Source organism: Sitodiplosis mosellana, unplaced genomic scaffold, assembly GCF_009176505.1.
Source record: "Sitodiplosis mosellana isolate CC-2019 unplaced genomic scaffold, AAFC_SMos_1.0 Smas_scaffold_6197, whole genome shotgun sequence".
NCBI classification, from domain to species: Eukaryota; Metazoa; Arthropoda; class Insecta; order Diptera; family Cecidomyiidae; genus Sitodiplosis; species Sitodiplosis mosellana.
This window is the reverse complement of record NW_022601438.1, coordinates 8,275,150-8,299,136: the sequence shown is the minus strand read 5'-3', so window position 1 is coordinate 8,299,136 and position 23,987 is coordinate 8,275,150. Positions and strand designations below refer to the sequence as shown.

General features: G+C 37.2%; 2 protein-coding genes across 8 annotated transcripts in view; one reads left to right on the top strand and one right to left on the bottom strand.

Annotated features, from left to right (window-relative positions):
- Positions 1-6,387, bottom strand: part of LOC129577656 (mucin-2-like) — a 22,261-nt gene extending 15,874 nt beyond the window's left edge. The window contains exons 1-3 of one of the 6 annotated variants that reach the window (XM_055465072.1): positions 6,237-6,352; positions 5,436-5,530; positions 3,235-3,654 (exon numbers count right to left, since the gene is read on the bottom strand). The gene's annotated coding sequence lies outside the window, so the exon portion shown is untranslated. Of the gene's footprint in view, positions 1-3,234; positions 3,655-5,435; positions 5,531-5,841 lie in introns of those variants that run through there. The other 5 variants (XM_055465071.1, XM_055465070.1, XM_055465073.1 and 2 more) reach the window with 5 other exon arrangements.
- A 6,961-nt stretch (positions 6,388-13,348) lies between these two features.
- LOC129577366 (insulin-like growth factor-binding protein complex acid labile subunit) overlaps positions 13,349-23,987 on the top strand; it is a 95,580-nt gene continuing 84,941 nt past the window's right edge. Inside the window, exon 1 of one of the 2 annotated variants that reach the window (XM_055464253.1) lies at positions 13,349-13,833. The gene's annotated coding sequence lies outside the window, so the exon portion shown is untranslated. The remainder of the gene's footprint in view (positions 13,834-23,987) is intronic. The other variant, XM_055464254.1, reaches the window with a different exon arrangement.

Here is a 23,987-nt window from a genome sequence, read left to right as displayed (position 1 = left end):
GTGTGTGTGTGTGTGTGTGTGTGTGTGTGTGTGTGTGTGTGTGTGTGTACGTGTGCGAACGCCTGCTCGCTCTCTCGTTCTCGGGGCCATTTTCTAATTTTGGTTGATGACACCAGGTAAAATCGATAGAATGTTATGCAAATGCCCAAAACTCCTTTCAAAACGACGGCGAAATATCGAAATCTAAACACCTTGTCCCGGATATCCATCGCAGAGTTTCGTGTTCTCATCCGTCTCAACGGAGACTTTAACGTGCTCGAACATCGAATACACACCGTCGATGATTTCAGCTAATCCCCGGCGGCCATCCATTTAATCCGATAATTACCAGCGACAAAATTGCACGGCCATTTAATTTGTGAAATCGATTGTTCCACATTATTATTTTCACGAAAAATCGAGAAGTTCATAAACGCGCGAGCATCGTAAAGTAACAAGACAAACAACAAGCTCCAATCAATAAGCGTTTAACTATAATGACGTAATGGAGTTGATACTTTTGTTTTATTCATTTGCGAACACAACCGGTGTGTTAGCCTGGTGCGAAGATTATGTCATTTTGCGGTATGTGCGCGCGCGTTGTATGAGTTAAGAGCGAGAATATAAAACAGCGAAAATTCATTTCGATGTCATGCGTTTTGTGTATTGTATTGTGTGATGAAGTTCATCGTTCACCTTCTTTTCGCTTTTTTTTTTAAATTCCCATTTTTGCCTGTTGTCGTTGCTAAAATACTCGGTGTGTTTATTTTTCTGCGTCTCTTTGCTCTTCTCCTCTCTCTCTCTCTCTCGCACACACACACACACAACACTTTCAAGAGTATCCACATTCATTTATGATAACCATATAAGTAAACAGCCGATCGTAGAGCATGAGGTGAGCAATAAGCACACACTTTGCCATTGAATTTATTATTTTGTTATTCATTTTATCTCTCGTTCACTTCCGATCCAAAGGAACCGATAAAATCTACACGAGAAATGAGAAACAAGCTTTTCAACGAGATGCGAGAAGACATAAAAATTCAATGCGCTGAGACGAAATATTCTCAATGCTCTTTTATTATTTTTTGAATGTTTTTATTTGTGTCTCCAAAATAAAAAAAATTCGTCTTACATCATAAAGGCGCTTCATGTTCAGTCGAACAACTCTCGACTCCGTTCGGCGAATCGCCAAAACGTCTTAATTTACATACGAACACACACACACACAAAACGGAGAGAATAAAATTGAATTTAAACAACAAAACTGGTTTACCTTGCAAAAACTGACCGAAATGAGTCGGAATTGTTTGATTGTAAAAGTGAAAAAAAAAATTGTTCTCGAGGCGACGGCGAGAGAATGAGATGAACCTGTGCACAGTTTTTTCGTATCGAATTGATCGAAACTGAAATCGATTAACACATAGTTTAACATGAAAATTGGCAATAAAATCCACACGTTGACTAGCATTGCTAGTTGAACATTTTTTTTATTGCGTTTTTAAAGGTAAAAAAGAACACCAATCCAGAACGGTATGGTATGATATGCAATAAGCGAGAAAGAGACACCAAGCGAAGGGACTATGCTGAGTGTGATATAAACAAACCGTATGATGATGCGACGCACCACAAATCAATGTCTCGATTTAACCAAAGGCGATATTATCATCAATGCATAAATGTGAATCCGTGAAAATTGCAAGGATTTTCTCCTCTTCGTATGGAAAATCACAGCTTGTACACCGTTTGTTTGACCACATTTTGGGCGCTCGATTGACGTATGGCTGTGAGTGATTTGCGCATCATCAACAATGTGTCGACAAATGCGACAAATAGCGTAAATCGCTTTTGCTCTAAAACTGATTCTTTATCGTCATTGCATCACTTGAAATTTAAGTGCTTGCTGCGTTGCAGTGGAATCGGTCGACGAGTGAAGGAGTCAAAGAGAGAGAGAGAGAGAGAGAGAGAGAGAGAGAGAGAGTGTGTGTGTGTGTGTATGTGTGTGAGAGAGAGAGAAAGAGAGAGTGAGCGAACAAGAGACATCGGGAGCAACAGAGCATGGCGATGACAACAGGCACAAATGTGACATGGCCACAGACACTATAAATCCCATGTAATTGATGGTGATTTCACCCGAAACTCCTCAATAAAGTAGACTGAATTATAAATGCCATCGTTTTTCCAACGCTTTGTTTGACAACATTGTATCATCAATGTGGATATTTATTCATGTTACTTTTAATGGTAAAATGTGGTACGATGAGTGCATCAGCATCCACTCACGCTCTCTTGACGATGACTCAAGCAACGCACACTATCTTCTTGCTTCTCGGAATTATACACGCACGTACGCACACACATTCACACAATCGAAAGTAAAAGCCAACAATGTAATTCATCAAAATGATTTGAGCCCGCTTTGCCCTGCTCGTTCGACTATTTTGTAATGCATTAAAAACTGTAAAGAAGAAATTCGTGGTTAAGACTTTCAATGGATTTCGATGAGTTGGCTGCATTTGATGAAATGGCTCATAAAATATGCAAACAAATTTAAGTGTTATTGATGATTTTCCTAACATATGCCTGATGCATTGTAAAGACGACTCTGGTGATGTGCTCCTCTCTTTCTCTCTCTCCCCGTGTGTTCGCGAAGCGCGAGTTGCGCGCACGTTCAATGTTTTTATGTTTATTTTAAGCGGCGATTCTTGTATGCAGTAACAGCACCAAATGCCTACATGCTATTTATGGAGTTGAGGCTGAACAACGTGCCCGAGCCCAAAATTGCGAGCAACATTTCTCAGGCGGCAGCAGCAGCAGCACATTTGGCCATGCACAATCCGAGGTGAGTTACAATTGCATGGAACATAAAGAGAGAGAGAGAGAGATAGAGAGAGAAACGAAATCCGAACTACGAAGAAAAAGACGACAGACTTGTGTGTTTGCCTCGAAACGTGAACGATTTATTTTCACGTACATTTGACATATGGTCCCTTTTATTATAATTTCATTTCGATACGCTACGATCTTTATAAAAATGGATGTTTGGTGGATGTGTGAGTGTGTGTGTGTGTTCATTTTCATTTAAAATTACTTGCACGAAGAAACGCATCGTGTGTATGTTCATGGACACGCACGCGGTAACTCACTCTCTCTCTCTCTCACTTCACCGCTTCATGTACGTGCAAACAGCCTAGTAAAAATATTCTGAATTTACGTTCTACATTATTTATTATTTTTGATATACCGAAGAAGTACCTGTTGTTGTCGCATCACACACAGTCGTTTAATGAATTGGTGTGTCGTTACGCTATCGAAAAATCCACTGAGATTTTGTTTAACCGACGAATCAAAGAGCGACGAAATCCGATGGAAAATCCCCTGTTTTATCCCGGACGAAATAGCGTTGGTACATCATTAAGCGACGTACACAATTTATCCAAACACATTTGGTTTTGCATCATTTAGCACACATAACAAATGAATACCATTCGCTACAATATCACGCTCGAATGTTTGGTTTTTGCAATATTTACAAGTTTTCCTCGTTTACGATGGCTGCTCTTTTTCCCTCTCTGTGTTTTTTTCTTTCTTTCCACATCTCTTCTCCGCCTGTACTCGATACACCCACACACAAATGCATTCTGCATACAGCGAGTATTTGGTGTTTTTGTGTTTCTATTTCTTGTTCAAAATCAACATTAGAAATATATGAATGAAGGCATTTTGGTGCGCGGTTCTTTTTTATGCGCTGGCTATTATGTGCATGTGTGCACATTGAAACAAAACATTTTTATTCAAACCATCTGACGCGGGCGCGTTCGCTCTTCGAGACTGAGATTAGCGCAAACGAATAAATAAACGACGTTGCTTGTGGTACCGTCCCAATCGCTGTGCGCCCAACATCAAAAGACTCTCTCGTGCGCGTGTATAAAACACAACAATAATCATTTGTTGTCTTTTCGTCAAAACATTAATCAAGCCAAAGATAAAATGACTTTTTCTATACTATACTATAACATGTTGTTGTGAGAGAGAAAGCGAGCGCGCGCGCGCACATATGATCATTCAAAGCGTGTCAGTTTCATTTTAATCGGGAAAAAAACCGGCAACTGCTTTTTAGACAAGCACTCCGAAATAAATGTAATAAAAAAAAGGCGTGTGTGTGTCGGTGCGCCAAAAAGCGTTGTTTGTCTCAATCAAACAACTCAAACTCAGTTTGACAATATAACACCGAACCAAAGTGAACGAAAATAACAATAATAATCAAAACAGTTGTGACGATGATTTTCACTGCTCGAAGGCCACATTTATTTTTGTATTTCGCAACAACGGTGAAACCACACTCATCTCTTTTTGTTAGCATTTTCCCAACCGAAAGTGCAAGCTAATTTCCGCAGTTAATTTCAATTAATTTCCACGGTGTTTTCGTTTGCATCCAAATCGTCTAATTCCAACTCTTCGGATTTGGAGAAAAAAAAAATGGAAATGCCTACAATTGGTTGACCTTTTTCTGCGTCTAAATAAGCAATTCACTGAATATTTCATGTGATTCAAACGGATTGTATGCGAAATTTTAACGAAAATTGACATAAATCGCATTCAAATCCCAAACGAATTCGAATCAAATTATGAAGCTAAGTCATTTTGAATTGATTGATGGCAAATGAGGGGGCAGTTTGCCGTTTGCACTTTTCATTCAAATGCAAAATTGTTGATGAGGGCGACGGCGAGCGCGAATGTTCATATAAGATACAGGTAATCGGAGACTGCGTCATTATTTCATTAGAATTGGCAATAAGTCGAGTATATATATATATATTGCCTGGGTATACAACTGTCGCCGTTGTTACCGTCGCCACCGCCAACTTCATTCATAAATGAATGAAAACCGCAAATAAAGTGCTTTATTGCGTTATTTAGTGGCAGGCTTAAAAATGACAAACTCGTCGAATACTCGCCAATGTGGTTACTGATGCTGCTGCTGCTGCCGTTGTCGCTGCTTTTGCGTTTCCATTGCTGTGCATTTTGATCAGTATGAGATGCGATTTGATCGCTACTACGAGCAACGAAACATGGACAAAATCGATAAATGATTCAATTTTGATATTTCTTCTCTCTTATGAGGTGCATCGCACAACCTACAAACGTTATTCATTTGTTTTTTACTCGTGTCTATTCCAATCGGTCATACGACTATATGGCATTCGGTATCGACCGAATTCAATTTCATTTTGTGATTTCATCTCTAAACTTCATGCAGCAAAAAAAAACTGCAGCTCCAATGTGCACCTTTTTTTTTCTTCTCTCTCTCTCATTTATTGTTGAATGTTTTGAACATAGAAAGAAAAGCGAGGTAGTTGCGCGATTGATATGTTGTTGTTTGTGTTCGTTTGCAAATTTTCAACTAGTTTCGTAATGTGATTAAAAATAAATCGATTTTATTATAGTGTGCATACATATAGCTTTTTTATAGCCGTATTGACTTGCTCCTGGTTGGCCTTTGAAGTGTGTGTGTGCGTGTGTGTTTGTTTCAATTTCACGAATTTTACGTCTGGAAAATTCAATTCCGAATATGTTCATGTTCAGCCAAATAAATTAGTCAATGATGGCATTTTGCCGAGGTAAATCAAAGAAGATAAAATTATAAATAGATATACAAAATGTTAGCATAAAAATTGAGCAAATTGTATTTTTTTTTGTTATCTTCTAAAACTTCTTCTGCACAAATGAACACAATCGAAACCACTGATGATTTATACACACAATATTTTATTTTCGATGAGAGAAACGGGCAATTAGACAAATTCGACCGAAAGCAACAACAACTAGAGAGAAAAAAAACTGACTTAAAACGATACACACATATGCGGCTGTGCTTCTTTTTTTTCGGTTGTTATCTTTTGTTGTTCTCGCCGTTTTGTGTATTTTTGCGCGTACAAACTGAACTGCGATCCAAAAAACTCGAATATATACGAATGTATATATGTGCAGTATATATTGAAAATGTTATAATTAGAACCAATAAGAATGAACCATCTAATAAGGCGACCGACACAAATCCATGCACATACGATCAATTCACACACTCAATTTATTTTGCTTGCTCTCAATAAAAAATGTCTTGATTTTCCTTTTTGTCTTTTCAATGTTTTTTTTTTATGCTTGTTGGTTTTCGTTGCTCTATCTCTATTTCTCGATCTTTTGCTATGTATACTCGCGGTTTTGTTGCTGTGCGTGCGCCACTCAAATTCACTTACAATGAAAATTTTGTTGTTTCGTTCGTTTTGTTTGATCCGGCTTAAGATATTCACGATATAGACGCGTGTGATATAGACACAACCGTGCCGTTGAGTTTCTCGTACTTGACTGAAATACATGTTTCACACCATGAATTTATCGCATCGCGGTATGGTTAGATGCGCGTGCGCATAGTAACCGACCGAGCCGAATTTTGCCGGACTGTTTTGCGCGCGCTCGTTTACCGAGTTTACATCAGGCGCGCAACACATAGGCTGCTGTTCAATGCGCATTCACCAATGCATGCGACTGCAGAATTGTAAATTGGTATACAAATGGGATGCGAACGGAGGCGATTGTGATCGATTAGCGCATACATCGGACGCAAACACAACACTCATCGCTGCATGTCGTTCGCAACGATCATATAGAGAGACCGACGACGATGACGACGAACACGACAACGATCGTTTAAGCCAGTTCATCCAGTAGCTAGCTCATCATCGCTCCGATACAAATCAATCAAGTGACATTTCGACAAGCTTCAACATCATAATCATAATTGTACACAACGTTAACGCTGAAGAAAAAAACTTATTGCGAGCTATTCAAATGAAGGGGAAAAACATATGTACGAAAAGTAAAAGTTTTCAATTCATTTGGAAAGCAAATTTTTGTTTGAATACATTTTGTCTAAGTTTAGCTCGTAGATTTTTGCTGTTGACAAATGGTCTGACAGATTTTAATTTAAATACGCTTCTCTGTGTGTTTGTGCCATTTCTACTACTGTGTTTACTGTTCATTCAATTTAATTTTTTTGTTTACTCTTCTTTCTATCCTTCAAACTTCTTCGCTTTTTCCTATTTAAAAACGTTGAATTCTAACATTTTCGGTGTCTTTTTGTTATTTTTAACCACTCCAAGGAATTTATTCAACCTTTGAAAATCAATTTTCTACTTTAAATAGCCATTTTCTCTTGTTTTGACCAAAATTGCATCTAATATTTGTTCTTTCGTCGTCATTCTATGTGTGTGTTTGAGTGCAGAAGCCAAGGAATTGCATTGACGTAACCAGAGCGACCATTTTTGCTCGACTATTACTATAGTCTAACCTAGGGTGTATGAGCCATTTGAATGGCAGTTAAACGAAAGTTCAAATGGAATGCCAATTTTAGTGCATCGAGGGATTTGTTTGTGTTTTTATGTTTCATAAACTAATTAATGGATGTCCAAACTATTGTTTCACGACACTGTGCAATAAAGTAAAGCTAAATGCAGTTTGGTGTAACTTAGCCGTTTGCAAATGAGAATGCTGTTACGGTTAAGTATTTGCTCATAAAAAGCCAGCAACACTTTAGCGATGGATCATTTCCACCACGTTTATTGATGTTTATTTATATTCATTCATGGTCGAGCTGTCTAAATTCAAGTATGCACATGAATTCATTGTGTAAATCTAGAACCGTATAATATCTCTTAGTAACAAATAAAACACTAAGATTGCAAACAAGAAATGGTTTAGCTGCGCGTAAAACATTTTTGTATTGGTGTGCGTTCGGAAAATGGTTAATCAAATTGAAATTACTGGAGATTCAAAAAAAAAAAATCGGTAAATGAGTTGTGAAAGTGAGTGGCTTTTACGTTGTATATCATGCTGTTGCGAAATAGCATATCGATTTTTAAAAAAAGAATTTGTTCGGGCGTCGGTGAAGTTTTTCGAAAATGCAATCGCTTCAACCAACACTTTAAATTGCACGTACCACATTTATTCCGTTCGGCTTCATAAATTATTAATCTGTAATTTGAGCTAATTTAAATATATATTGCTATACTTTCAGTATTTTTACTGAAAAGAAAAGAACGCGGCAGCCAAGGGAAAGATGGAGGGGAAAATTGGCCCAGAGGGGTGTAAGGTGCAAAATGAATTCTGACTGTCGGCCATCAAAACCAAACAACAAAAATACTGTGTGCTGCTCCTGTTTGAAAGAAAACAAGACCGCAGAGCTTCGCTTCGCTCCGCACTGCGTTCTTGAGATTTCAGTTATTTATTCTACTTTGTTGCTTCACAACAAACTACTTTTTTTGCGCACTACATGAAATGTATTTCATCTAAGTAATTTTGCAGTAATATATCATTAAAAGGCGTCCCTTTTAATAATATTATGGATTAAAAACATAATACGAAGGATATATATTTGCAACAAAGTTGATACAGAAAAAAGATTTTCTCAGTTATCTCAAAAATGAATTGCAAGATCTTGGTTTGATTTCTTTTTTGAAAGATACTACCACTGTTTTAAATTAAATAAATAATATGACCATAGAATCTAAATTAACTTTCATTATGCTCAAGACTCGGAGAATACTATACAAAAGAAGGAAAAAGTAATGTAAATTTTAAACAACATTTGGTAATAAAAATTTGATTAGCGTTTCGAGATACTATGCACTTGTTTGTCGTTACTGCCACTAGTTTGAATTGAATACAAAATATGAGCATAAAATTGAAAACCACTCTAAAGGTGGGAATACACCTTGCAAGTAAAATGCTTGCAGCAAACATTTTTTTCCAACGTACTTTTCTATTCGATTCTAAGAATGACACTTGCATGCAAGTAAAGGTAGTGTGATACATTAGTGTAAATTTTGGTCAATATTTATTTCCAAATGTCCACGAGGTAGGTTTATATGATCGATTTTATAAATATATTTAAATGTTCAAAGAAATTCGATCATTTTATCACTGTACAATTTACTTTGTGGACGTATACACGAAAATATGGAACAGAATTCCATGCAAGCAAAGTGCTTGCAAATGCTTGCGTGCAAGTACTTCACTTGCATACAATTTGGTCGAAATTTTTGCGCTACTGCCCACAAAAAAGAACATATAGTGCTAAAATTATCGAATTTATTCGAATATTTAAATATATTTATAAAATCGATCATATAAACCTACCTCGTGGACGTTTGGAAAAAAATATTGTCCAAAATTTACACTAATGTATTACACTACCTTTACTTGCATGCAAGTGTCATTCTTAGAATCGAATACAAAAGTACGTTGGAAAAAAATGCTTGCTGCAAGCATTTTACTTGCAAGGTGTATTCTCACCTTAATTCTGTTCATGGCTCGAAAAAGTATTAGAAAAAAAACGCAGATTAGTAGCTCTACATTTCATGTAGTGCTAAAAATGAAACAAAACCGCCGAGATAAGATCCATGAAGTTTTCCACCGCGATGACGATAAAGAAACAATTCACCACGATATGAGCAAAATAAAGAACCGTTTATTTCAAAATCTAGGCTACAAAATTCCATTGTAAATTTGATGTACAGTTTTATGTCTGTTTTCACACAAGTGAAAGGGAATTGTCAACTCTTTGAATAAAATATGTCCGAAAGAGCGCGCGAGACAGCGACCGACGCACAGAGCGTCTTTGTCAATGTGAGAAAATGTCTTTGCTGTTCAATGCAGTGAGTGACTTGAGGCTACGTTCCACATTCATCAACGTCGCTATTGCAAAGTTTTCAACTTTTGCACAACAAAATCACACGAAACGAAACGGAAGTGGTACGGCTTCAATATCATCACGGCACTGTTTAATTTCTAGTTAAATTACATTTAAAAAGAAAGTACTTTTTTGCCCTTCTTTGGAAAATGTTTTCTTTATACTATAAATATATACTACTGATGGGTAGTTCATTTCTTTGTGCTTACATTCTAATCGTAAGCCAACTTACAGTGCAGGCACGTTTGGAATCTCGGAACTGGCGCAAATTATCGACACCCTGCATCGTAATTAAAGTAATGGGAAACAAGGTGTTCGCTCTTGCAGTTAATTTTTTTTAAAATTAGTTCAGCTCAGAGCATTAATAACTTCCGATTTTGTTGCTTCAACTGCAAACATGGCTCATTCCTCTCTCTTGCTCTCTCTCTCTCTCTCACTGATTCACGTTCTCAAGGAGAATAAGAAGAAGAAAGAAAAGGAGACAGCTTAAGCGTAACTTGTTTGTACATCGAAAGATGATCCCCGAAAGGAAACAGCCGAAATAAACACTCTTTCCATAACTTGAGCTATATTCGATTAAACTATTAAGAAGTATTGCTGCAAAACATCCCGAAGCAACAAGCTATTATATCTTAGAGCCACGAAACGTGTTCAATTTAGAAAATATTTTGGAAAAACTTTGCGATGCTTTGTCATTTGATAGTTTCAAACAGTTTAGAAGTTAAATTATTTAATCGATGTGGTGGATACCAAAGCAAATTTCATTCACCGTTTTTCAACGTCTACCTTTGACAGCATATCGCACAACTATGCGTAAATAATAGCTAAGTTCAGGTGGAATAATTAGTAAGAAGATAGTAAAATTATCAATAGCATATCGTGTTGGCTCAAAACGTTTGGAGCGATTGATTTTATCGTGCCATCGAGTTGGTTCACATTGAACGAGATTCATAAGATGAAAATCGAAAATATCTTGAAATTTCGTTGCCCTAAATGCTCGCTTTCCATTTCTTCTTGCGTTGGGATGTGGTTGTTGCTGCTGCTGCTTTTGTGCTGGTGCCGTTGTGAGTTCAGCTGTTGAACAAGAGTGCCGAATAACAAGAGGATGGAATACAATTCAACACTCGAAATAAGAAAAACACACAATAGCATCAACATCTGTAAGAATTTATTTCAGGAAAATGACTTCACGAGTTGCGCACAAAACACACTTGTTGTTGGTGAGATGACCTTTTTTCCCTGATTCTACTATTACCTACATCACACGATAGATATGCGACAGCATCATCCGAGATGCACAGGGGAGGGAAACGCAAGAGAGAGAGAGAGAGAGAGAGAGAGAGAGAGAGAGAGAAAAAAGGTGAAAGGAAGGATGGGTAGCATGCGAAAATGGCAAGAAAATCCACATACTTGCTGCGAGGAAATCACACGATGGATGTGACGACAAAGATGAAATTGAAAACGATGGAATTGATTTCAACTACTAGTATGAGACGAAATCGTCAAACGGAAATTACGCGCTGCTCTTTTTTCTTCGTAACATATATATTGAATAAAAGCTTGTATTTCATGAGAAGGTGCCCGATTTTTTTCTTTTTCAACTGAACTTTACGGTGAGTTTTCGCAATTCAGGTTCTTCAATGGCAATTGTTCGCCTTTCAAGGCGTTTACCAAGAAAACGGAAGTAGAAAACATTAGTTCCAGTGAAAGGGTGTTTTTCTATGAAAATCAAAGGCACGAAAGAAAGGTCAAAACTAAATTATTGTCGCATAAACGGGGGAAAAAAACGTCACCGACCTCTTTAAACTACAAAACAATGGTTGCACTGAAGCGATTCAATTTAAATTGTGGTGATTTCATTTGAATAAATTTCAATTGAGAAGAAAGCCGCAATTCATCGCCCTTCAAAATGGTATACACAACTATGTTTCTTTTTGTCCTGTTCGCTTGTTGTTGAGAAAATTGTTCACCTACGGATTGACATTATACGCGGAGGCATGGCAAAGATAGATAGATAGATAATGCGAACGAGTGTATTGAAATCGATGTAATTTAGCGGTGGCGGAGGTATCTCGGTTCGATCAAGGCGCATCCTGTTGCTCCACAGGCGATACAACGGAAATAACAGTCATTCAAACGACGCCAATTTGTGGATTTCACTTTCGAACGAATCAGCGTTCACAATCGCCCCGAAGCATGTATAAAATTCAACCAAGTTGAATGAGAAAAAAAAAACAACAACTTTCGTACAAATGCTTTGAAGCTCTCAATTAAATACGATGTGTGTGGGCGCGTATGTGTGCGTGCGTCTATCGTATTTCGTTCAGCCCGTCTCTGTGCTGTTGTAAATTAGAGTCTCCATCGAATATATACCTTATATGTACAGTCATGGACAAAATTGAGTATACGATCCATCTATAGGGGTTTCATATGAAAATTTCGTGTATTTTTTAATGCTTTTTCAATCAGGCAAAAGGCCCAATTTATGCCAAATAGTGTAAACTAAGCACCCAAAAAAGATTTTCAATGAATATAATGTAATTTACCAGATATTTTTTGAATCTGAAATTAGAAGCGCGATTTTCGAGTTGGACAAAATTAATTATACGGTCCGTTTAATATTTGTTTAAATAGAGGAAATTCACAGAAATTGAAAAAGTGGGGATGCAGTATGATGCACAAGCTAATTTTGATTCGCATCTTTTGAACTGCATCTGGGTGGGTCAACTTACAAAGTGGGTCAACTTACACATACTCCCCCTACATTATATTCATTGAAAATCTTTTTTGGGTGCTTAGTTTACACTATTTGGCATAAATTGAGGCTTTTGCCTGATTGAAAAAGCATTAAAAAATACACGAAATTTTTATATGAAACCCCTATAGATGGATCGGATCGTATACTCAATTTTGTCCATGACTGTTTATACATATATTTTCCCCTAAATTTCGATTTCCATGAACGGTTAAAACGTAATCGAATATGTGCGTGCTACCACACCGCATTTCAAATGCGATATGGTGTTCTCACGAAGGCACAACACACCGTTTTGCTCGACAACTGATTTCAAGCACAGAACAAACACATGTGTTTGCTGTGCATGTGTATTGGTGGAAAAGCTACACGAGCCACACTGTTGCTGCTTGTATAGCTGACTCGATGGTTGGCGGGCTGGCTGGCTGCATGGATAGCATGTGTCGATGTGCTTGTGCCTCAAACTCAATGCTTTTTTTCTGCTTCGTTCCACCAAATCCTGTTTCCTATCCGTAGCCGTGTTGGCTTGTTGGTTGCGCTTCCCTTATCCAATAATTTTTCGTTCAGTGTCTTCATTGTGTATGACAATGCGAAACGCAACAGTATCAAGTGGAGAGAGAGAGAGAGAAAGAAAAAATAACACTCACAACTACACACACACACACACGCACACACAACGTAGAAACAAGCAAGCAAGCAACTAGATTGTACTTAAGCACGAGTCTGTACTCATACACAAACGATAGCGTCTCGAAACACTCACATACACACACACACAGAGAGAGAGAGAGAGAGAGAGAGAGAGACCAACTCTCGTACCATTCAATGGGATGAGATGTATGGAAAGCGCATATCATCCAAACGGCGCACAAATGCTTTAGCAATTCATTCAGTGCGATTCAGTCAGTTGAGAGCTTGTCGTTAAGCTGTGTGGTCGTAATTTTGTTAAACTTGATTTTTTTTATATATATTTTTTTCTCATTTGCTTTTAACCTCGATGAAATATATAGTTATCAATTGGAATAAGTGCATCCAAAAATAAAAAAGTATTACCACTTTCGAATCAAAACGAATCATCAACAACAGAGAAAAAAAAAGATTAAAAAAGTACAGAACGAAAAATAGTTGCAATAAAATCCAAAATACGTAGAAAACACGTCGCGCAAAGTTTAAATGGATTCAAAAAAATTATAAACAATAAACACAGTTTGAATAAATTTGGGTATTTTCCGAAACAACACGGAACAGGAACGGAACGGAAAGCCAACGAATTTTGTTATTCGTTGCTTGTAGAATTCGACTTGTCGGAGGAAAGTTGTTCGGTGTCCCTGATATTGTTTATTGTGCAAGTGTAAGTGTAAACATAAATCAAATTGCTATTTGTTGATTGATATTTCTTTTCCATCCAATTTTTTTTTTTTTGGTATACCCAACAAGATATGGGGATAGGGAAAACCAAAAATAAAAAACAAATGAAATGAACAACGCCGGAAATAATTCAAAAATGTTCTTTTGGTTGGTTTGTTGGAATTTCAAAAAGGCAACAACCTTTGAATATGGTGCAGATATGAAATACCGCGCGCACAAAACATCAATAGCGGTAATAACACTTTTTTTGGATGATTGATGCAGCTCACACAAGTCATCTTATTTAGTTTGGAATTTTATTCGCCTGCTCAGGTATTCACTCCGGTCCTCGTCAAAATAAAAAGAAACAAAAAATATAAGGGAACACATAGTAATTACATGGAAACGAAACAGTGTTTACATGAAAATAGGTTTACTCGGCGTTTACAGACAATTTAGTCCGTATATATACGACGGGGTTCGTTAGATTCAGGTTGTGTTTGTATTAATGTCTTTGTAGGCGACACGAACATAGGGAGAAAAGTACTTTCTCATCATTGTGATTAATTGACATCATTTATTTTATTCATTCATTCAACACGCGCATCGTGTATGACTTACAATATTTTCTCTTTTATTTGCGCGTACATTTTTCTTCCCGTAGGAAGCAACATAGGGCCGCAGAAAAAAAAAGAGAATTAGATATTATTTAGATAAAGTTTAGATATCCGGTGGTATTTTAACAATATTTACATGTTCGTGAACTTGGTTTCTTTATATTTCGTTTTTTCGCCCCACCTTCATGATAATTAATTCATCCATTTTTATTACGTTTCAAATTGAACGATGAACAACAAGAACCGGATTCATACAGAAAATAACTATGAATGTCAGTCATGTTCTTTCAACAGATGCCAACAACAAAAAAGAGCACCATCACAAAATTATCGATGTAAGCAGAGTCGATTCAATGATAGGAAATCGGTGCTTTGTGGTGTTTGTGATGGTTGTTTTGAAAACTTTATAATATACAAAAGAAGAAACAGCAAAAAAAAATAACTGTTGTTGCACCAAAGCGAAGAAAGTTGACGCAGTTTACAATGAATGTCGTCCTTGTGATGCGTTCTGCTCCTCCTCCCTTGATTCGTCTGTTTCATTTTTTTCATACGATAAACTAATCAAAGCTCGACCATAAAATGGCTAAGACAAAATTAGTTGTGACGACAACAGCATAAACATAATCAATTGAATGGTGTGAACAACAGCACAGCACTTGAACGCACACTCAATAATATGATCCAAAACATCAGAGACAATAATTTATTTATATATCTATATAAGATTCATGCCGCGAAAGCGCATTTGAAGCGAGGAAATCAACGTTTAATTAATAAATCCATTTGGAGCATTGGGGAAAAAGAAACGGATGAAGCGAAAAAAAAATACACAGAATTTGTGGATAGTGTGCGATGACGACGGTGACGGCAATGATCGGTGTGTGTGCGCGAGTAGGGAGGAAGAGAGAGAAAGCGAGATAGATAGAGAGCGAAATTATGTGTCCGAAGCATGTGATTGTGAAAATTGTCAACGTCGACGATATGCGGGAATTATTGAGCAATTATTGTGATTTTCAAAGACACTTATTGATCTGCAGCAGTGGTGGTGAGAGTGTTTTTGTTGTTTTTTTTTGTTTCGTGACCAAAATCAAAAGGCGAATGCGTGTGCAACTCATTTCTACTGTCTCCTTATCTAATTCCCTTTCTCACTCTTCCTGTGTGTGATTCCGAAAACATTTCATGAGATCAAAGAAACAAGAGTGTAAAGCGCAAAGTTGATCACGAATAGGGCCGGGGGAATATGATGAGTGAGAGAGAGAAAAAAAAATAATAATCAAGACACGAATGAACAAACGAAGTAGAATAATATAGTATACGCGAACACAACGTACGTGATCCATTGAACGCTCAAGTCATTCAGTTTTCAAACTTGTAACATGCACACAGCAAATTTCAAAATGCTCTATTTAATGATGCTCTCGTCTCGTGTGACGTGCGCTATTGAATTTGAACGAAGATAAAAAGTTTAAGCAGCAAATGACACCCGAGGAATAGACGATGCGAGTGACGAGAAGAGACAGAGACCCGACAGCCGAGAGAGTGAGAGGGGGAGAGAGAGAGAGAGAGCAACGGCGATGGCGAGCTGTGAAATCAAGTAAACGGCAAATAAATTGTCCAAAGTCATTATTTGATCAAGATATAGCCGAATCGAAATCAACGGATTTGGTGGCGGTGATGACGGTGACGGCGGATTGCTACCATGCCACACAGTTTATGACGAGCAACCCAAATGGTGCGATCACAATTCTCGGCTTTAACTCAATTCCACGCAAAACGTAGACGTCTCTTGATGATTTTTTTTTTCGGCTGGCATTTGGTGTGCATTTCGATTTCGATTACATGCCATTTTTCGTCGGTTGTTAAATCGCCTCCACCTTCTATCACTCTAATAATGGTTCAATCCCGTGCAAATTATCCGGCCCCTTTTGTCTCCTTTGCCAATTCCAATCGATATTTTTGCACACGTAACACAATCATTAGTCTGATTTCGAACACTATAATCGTCGTCTTGTTCCAATACTTGCTGCGTATGCAGAAGCTCCGAAAAAGCCTCAACAACTAGTTTATTTCAAAGATTTATCAATTTCCTTAACGAATGTGGTGATAAATGTGGTGGAATGTTTTAATTCTAACCGATGAAATAAACAACAGCCCATCGTGTACAGTCTCATGGAAACGATGCGATTGCAGAACTTTCACAAACCGACTGTGTAATTTTCGATTTCTTAACAACAACAATAACACACTGATCAAGCTAGCACACATTTTCCCACCCAATTTCCACAAAACACACATCATAATTTCAGAATGTAGTTAAACGTCATTCATATTTAATGCGTCGACACAAGACGAGAGAAAAGTCTTAAAATGTTACAATAAAATGCGGAGAGAGAGAAAGAGGGAGCTAGAGAGCGAGAAAAGTGCGTTTCAAATGAAATGAAACATAATTGAAGCAAGTACTATCAAGTAATTTTCAAGTTGAATCTATTACGGCAACGATACAACGGTGCGGCGCACCCAACACTAACATCTCTCATTAGCATTCATGAATAAATGCAATTCAAAGTTGAAGTTTGGCACACATCGTTTCCAACATTTTTGGATGAACAATTTACGCTACACTCATTTCGCAGTGAATTTTCGTGCGTTTTTTATCGGTTCATTTTTTTTCCCTTTAAATATGTGCTTGCGAAAAGTTTTCGTAAAAAAAAGGCACGAGAACCGTGTTTTCATGATATTTTCTGCCATTAACATGACCACGATGAGATTTAACGATGTACATTTGTGTATGCTGAGAAAAAAATTCCAACTTCGTGTAAATGAATTTTTAAAAAATCCACAAATACCCTCAAAATGCTATAATTCTCTTTAACATGATCATTCTTTACTGTGGACTGACTACTGTGCCTCTCAAACCAATCGACTTGCGTGCAAAGGGGAAGTATTTATTCGCGTGTATGTGTGTGTGTTGATTCAACATTCTATTTTCAACATAAAGATACTACGCATTCTTCTGCACGAGAAATTAAGTGAAAATCTTAAGGGCTTTAAAAATCGAGTGGCAATGTCACAGCACGAGAAAATGTGTCTTTTTCGCTTTTTCGACGTTGAAAACAAACATTCATTCCTTGCGCTTGACAACTTTAGCAGTAGCAGCAGCAATCTTGTCAAGTGTAGAATTTATGTGGCCAGAAATTTATCGCCATGAATAGAACCCGGAATGACGAACAACCAAATTCAATGGCAAGCAATGGAAATTTTCAGCAATTTTTAGAAATGCTCGTGTCTATGTTTTTGTGTAATTTTTCTGGAACGTGTATTTTAATTGGCTATTCAATGTTGCATAATTGAAGTTGATCTGATGATTAAATCTTCAACTTAAGAAACAACAACAACAGCAATGGCAGGAAAACTTCAAGAAAGAAAAAAATTAATCGCTTGTTAGTGTATTTTATCCATCACGAAATAAGTCTTCACTTAAGACGTTTAGCTTCTAATTGCGCCAATTCAATCGGAATCGTGTGCTTTCTTGCAATTGAACCAACAAAAATTGGCACGAACATGACGGCTATGAGACAAATAGAGATTTTCAAATTGGGTAGTCTGACTCAAAAAATTTTTTGCCGAACAAATTTCAATAGCATAGAAAAAAAAAATTCGATGCTCGAATGTTGTTCACAATTTACTGATTTATCATAGAAAAAGAAGAAGCAGAAAAAAAAACGCTAGCGCACGCATAAACACAAAATACAACGAGGTGTAATTGTTGGACGTTGGAATGGAGGCGAAGAATAAATTGATGGCACTTAATCTTTGTGTCCGCAAAATGTCATCAAGTTGAGTGAACGAGAGAGACAGATGAAAATACTGATAAGGCAAGATAAAAAGTGGACGAGATCAACAGTACGAAATATATGCATATTATTTTCAAGCGACAAAACCAAAAAAAAAATATCTTTTAACACGAATGGCAATTTCAAAGAAAATGACATTTTTTCGTGCTCCTTCTTCGCTCTAGTTTCGTTGCTCGAGTGTATCCCAAGCCGTTGTTTAAGCGATAGTTTTTCTCTAACAAATTGATGTGTCAGCAACGCACACCATGGCACATTTGTTATAAAATGATATTTTGCTATGTGAATTAAGTGAGGAGGGATTTGTGATGCTTTTTTTCCTGTTTATTCTGCGCTGACGAGAGATAGATAGAGACGAAGGAAAAAAATTTATATCAAAAATTGATTAACTGTTCAGAAGTTTTAGTATATATAATTCTTCATTCAACGGTCAAAAATGTGTGTCTCTTCTGAGTTGAATCCCTTGGCCAATATGTGTGTGCACTAACTTTCTCGCGCTAGATGGAAGGCAAAGTGCGCGCACGTCACATCAACCGCTTTTGTTGTACATTTATACATACTTCTCACAACGGAACAAACCAATTGACGGTTCTCTTTTTTTTTGATTGGACATTCGACAAAAATCCACACAATGCGCGCACACCAAACAGTGAAATGAAATAATACAACAATTTTACGACTGATAAAAATATTATGATTGAGTGAGAGAGAGAGAGAGAGAGATCGAAACACACATACACACAAACACATTCTTTAGATACATTCTCACAAATGGCACGTAAAACGCTTTGGTGCTGTTGTGGCAGCGAAATAAAACGACGATTTATTTGATTCAATTGAATCGCTCAAATTAGATAAAAATATACTTTTTTCGGTCTCTTCGTTGTTTGTTCGACGAACAGTCTCATGCTGTTGCTTTGATATTATTTCAAAATGCAAGTCGATGTCTTTTTTTTTTGAAAAAAAAAACGAAAAAAAGTTACCGTTCCCATATCGCAATGAACATTTGAAATGGGCTGATAGATTTTCAGTTCAATTTTTCAGTCGAATCACAAATATGTGAAAAGACATTTTTTTTTGGTCGAAATGACGTCATTTTTAAAATCAAAGGAGAAATGCAGTCTTTTGTAAAATCGCGCCAACTCATTCTGCCACAACCATTAAACAATGTTATGGAACATTCTAATTAAAACTTTGCGGCTTGGGTGAACGCTTTCGTTTGTTGTCGAAAACATAATTCCCCGTAGTGCAACGCGCACACCGCACATACACACACACACACACGCATGGGTTCTAATGCTTCTGACTCGGAATCCAGAAGAATGAAAGCAACATTCATTCAAACTGTCGTCGTTGTACGCATAAGCCTCAGCTGAACAAAACAAATTTTAAGCTTGTGTATTTCATTGTGTTACATGTATTTGAACTAGCATGAACTTGAATTGGACGGTAACAGTGAACGAAACACGTGGTCGATTTTAGCAAAGCGTATTCAACTGAATAATATGGTTGAACGATCAGTTTGCTTGAAATACTTTGAAACACAAACACACACACTTATACACAGAATACACCGTAATGTGCACGGATATGTATGGGCGGAAAAAAACATGGTCTATCTAACCGTGAACGGTGTCACTGGCTAAAATTAGATTCCATTTTTGGGCCAATTATTTGTTTTTTTCGCACAATAAAACTTAGCCACTATTTGAAGGTATTTTCCCAAATATAACTCAGACAAAATAAGCTTGAAAACCATGCATTATGTTTGTCATAGGCCAAGTCATGACAATAGCCATCAAATTCGATGTCCATCAATTCCAAACAGAACAAAAAAAAATGCGCTCACATATTTTTAGACCAACTTCTTGAAACATTTTCTTCGTTTGGAACGATTACCTCGTGTCGGGCGGATTTGAATTTTTGTTGAGTTTTTAATCAGATTCTTTCAACCAACGTCCAATTCAGACGAAAACTTTTGGTTTCACATTGCTTATTGTGGTTGCTGTTGGTGTATCAGTAAAAATGATACCTGAACTCGATACCAGCGATGGAAACAGAAGCGGTCAATCGCGTAGGATGAAAATCGTGCTAAAATGGAAGAAAAAAAAACTGTACACAACCAAACTTACTTGAGAAAGGTTTCAGACAGGATAATTGACAATATCAAAATAAAAAATCGACACACATTTTGTTTTTCGTTCAAATCCCCTTAACATCGGATTGAATTGATTGAATAAAATGCATGACACGAACGAGAAAAGAAAGCAGTAACAATTTTGGAATGGGGGAGAAAAACAACCAGTTTCATTACAATGTACTCCATCCCTCCCTTTAGTCTCAAAAACTCGACGATGAATGGCAACGATTTGAATGACGACATAAAGGTTTTGTTGTTCTACCATATACATGGTGGCATGTACGAAAGAAAGTCGAATTGTATGTTTATCGATTGGCTTTCGACTCTTCGGTGTACATTGGATAAAAAGACAAAAATTGCCATCGGATCGATTTGTAAGTTAAAGACGGATACACGTACATAATATCCGTCGAAACAAGTATTGTAAACATGAAACGACGATAACAAAAGCAGTCGAAAAACCCGAAGGTAATGATCAAAACTGCGGCGACGGCCATCCATCCATATTAAAACAGTCCTCGGCAATGCGAGGGCATATGAGTCATCATCATAGCATACATTGATGATTTGAGCTGAAAAATTTGATGATGCCATTGTGTGCAATTCTAATCGACCATCCACTGCGATTAGGAATTCGAATGCGCTTGCTGTGGCTTGTGCTCATGCCTCTCTTTCTCTCCCTCCCTCCCTCCCACTCTCTCTCCCTCCCTCTCTCTCTCTCTCTCTCTCTCTCTCTCTGTGTGTGTGTGTGTGTGTGCGTGTGTGTGTATATGTGTTGAGCTAATCTTTAAGTTTTACTCTATTGCTTAATGCGAATGGAACGCTTGTAATTAGCTTAATTATATTCTTTTTGGCTAATGGCTTGTTTTTGGCATATGTTCTGAGGTCACAATTTTGTTGTTCTATCCGAGCGTTGGTCGACAAGTTCATCTGAAACTGCTTCAAATACACACGCACACACTCACGCATACGACCAATACAAACGGATGTGACGAGGGGCTTAAATTCGACGATCGATAACGCAAATCTGTATGCAATTTTCAGCGACGGAACCATCCACGATACTATTCGATGTGAAGCTTGAATAATAATCTGAATCATTTATATTTAACATAATTTTTCCCTTTTTCCAACGGCTGTGTTTTTTTCCCTCTACCAACGAACACATTGTTTCCTTCATTGACGTTGATTCGTTACAAAAATGGAAACATTTCCATTGTATGAAATAGAAAACAGGCATTTGCGTTTTGTATCGAATTTAGCATTTTACCGACCACGCTCCACTCGCCACCGCCCCCTATAAAACATAAACAAGTCTTTTATGAAGGCGGACGATAAGGCGAGCTGAAAGAATACAATATTTGTGCGCATCAACATCAATCATTCTTTTTCTTCATAGCCATCATTCACTGACACGACAACAAAAGAATATTCTTTTACACGCTCGACTCCCTCCGATTGACACGAATGACACACTGTACAAATAATTTTTTTTTCTATATTCAAAGCTTGAAATCATCAGTATTGTGAATTGTAAGCTTTGAACCTCGTTTATTAGAAAGAGAAAAAAAAGAAGAGGTGAACAGAGTAGAAATAATGCAAAATCGAATCATTTTCATCTACTGCAAGATTACATCAATCCAAGCGGGTAACGATGAATTTCGAATTAGTATTTCCGTTGAATTTTTCATGTATAAATATATTTAAAATCCAATTATAGCGATGGCCGATTTGTATTGCTAATTTATATTCGGTGTGTCATTGAATTGAAATGGTTGGATTTGATGAGGCACATCGTTTACATGCATGTTTCTGAATGGTGTAAACAATATTAAAGGATTTGTCCCATGTTACATTTTCATCTTGAACGAGCGCTCTCTCTCTCTATTTCTCTCTCTCTGTCTCTCTCTACCTCCGGTTTCAAATAAATTGTTCCTCGAGCGTCAAACAATCCGGATTTAACATTGTAAATTCATAAAATTTAAAATCTCGTCGAGCCGATGGTCATGGTCAAACATTTTTCCGATATGATGTCAGTTTTCATAAAGCCGTTCAATGTGGAAACATGGAAAATGCTGCCTCATTTCATTTGCCGATATATGCAACCAAAGAGAAAAGAGTTACTCGGAGGTATAGCAGCAATCGAATTATGTGAGTATGTGTGGTTGAGCTGGGAAAATTGTGCTTCCACACAATACGCCACGAAACAAACAAAAAACTTAACCGATTAACGTACGAAAAATTGAATTTGACAGCTGATTCACTCTGTGTTGCCCTTGTCTTTGTTGAAAAGTCGTTGTTGTGCGAGCACTGGGGCTACACTGTTTATGGGATCTGTGAAATTAGTGAATTTACTCAATATCTGGGAGCCTACGAACGATGGTATCCAATCCATTGTCTAACGACTGATACACAAACATTGTCCTAATGATACTTTTGGCCCGAACAATACCGCAGATTACTAAATTATAAGTCAAAATCCAATCTTCGTACGATTGTTTGCATGCTGTTACACTTCCCTTCCAATATTCTCGGTATATGTGTGTGTGTGTGTGTGTGTGTGTGTGTGTGTGTTGTGTTTCATTAACATACCGCATTGTTTTCCACTATGAACTGAAAAACGAAAACTACGTTAATATAATCCCACTTGGATACAACAAAAAGTAATAATATTATCCCCTCGTGGCTCGTATTATGGTATCACATGCACAGTACACACACATATATTCGACACAACAGTCAGTGTCCAACTGTTGGAAGCCTGTGAAATTCGAATCGCTCCCTTTCGGATTTTATCTACCCAAATTCATCAGTGGAAATATAACAAGATAGGTCACAAACACACCAGCACGTACACCACCGTTCTCTCTCTCTCTCCCTCTCACTCTTGCTCGCTCACTCACTCATTCATTCAGTCGCTCGGTATGAGCGAAACCCAGAGAAAATCAATTTCATTTAAATAGGAAAAATAGAAATTCGCCAACACTAAAAATCAATATCACCACAAGAATTGGCTCAAACTTTTCCCTAAATAACATACATTTGCGAATCGAAATGCTTTCGACAAACCGCAATAACAAGAGAAGAAGAGAAAATAAAACGAATTGAATTTCACCATACACAAACTCGCACTGGTCATGTAATAATGCATACTTCTTCCATTCGCCTATTCTAGTCGCCGATGGTGAAATTTCTTTGCAAGTCAATCATCCTAAAAAGAGAAGAAAAAAAAGCTACATCGATTTGTCAAAAACCGTCTGTGAGAAGAGAGATAATATAGACGGTTAGCGTTTGTTTTCTTCGTACTTTTTTTTGTGCATTGAAAATTTTCGCCAGCACAGCCAGACATTTGAATGAATAATACTTTGCATAAAATGGTGTGCATTTGAAAGTTTTTCGATCGATCTAAACGCACAATATTTCAAGTGTCTCATTAGAGTTGTCGTATCCTCATTAATTCCCGTAAAGAGTTGCCAAACCATTTTCTGCTGTCCTTTTCTTGAAAATTTCATGGCTTCTGAATTATTCACGATGGCTGGCTTTCCGGAGG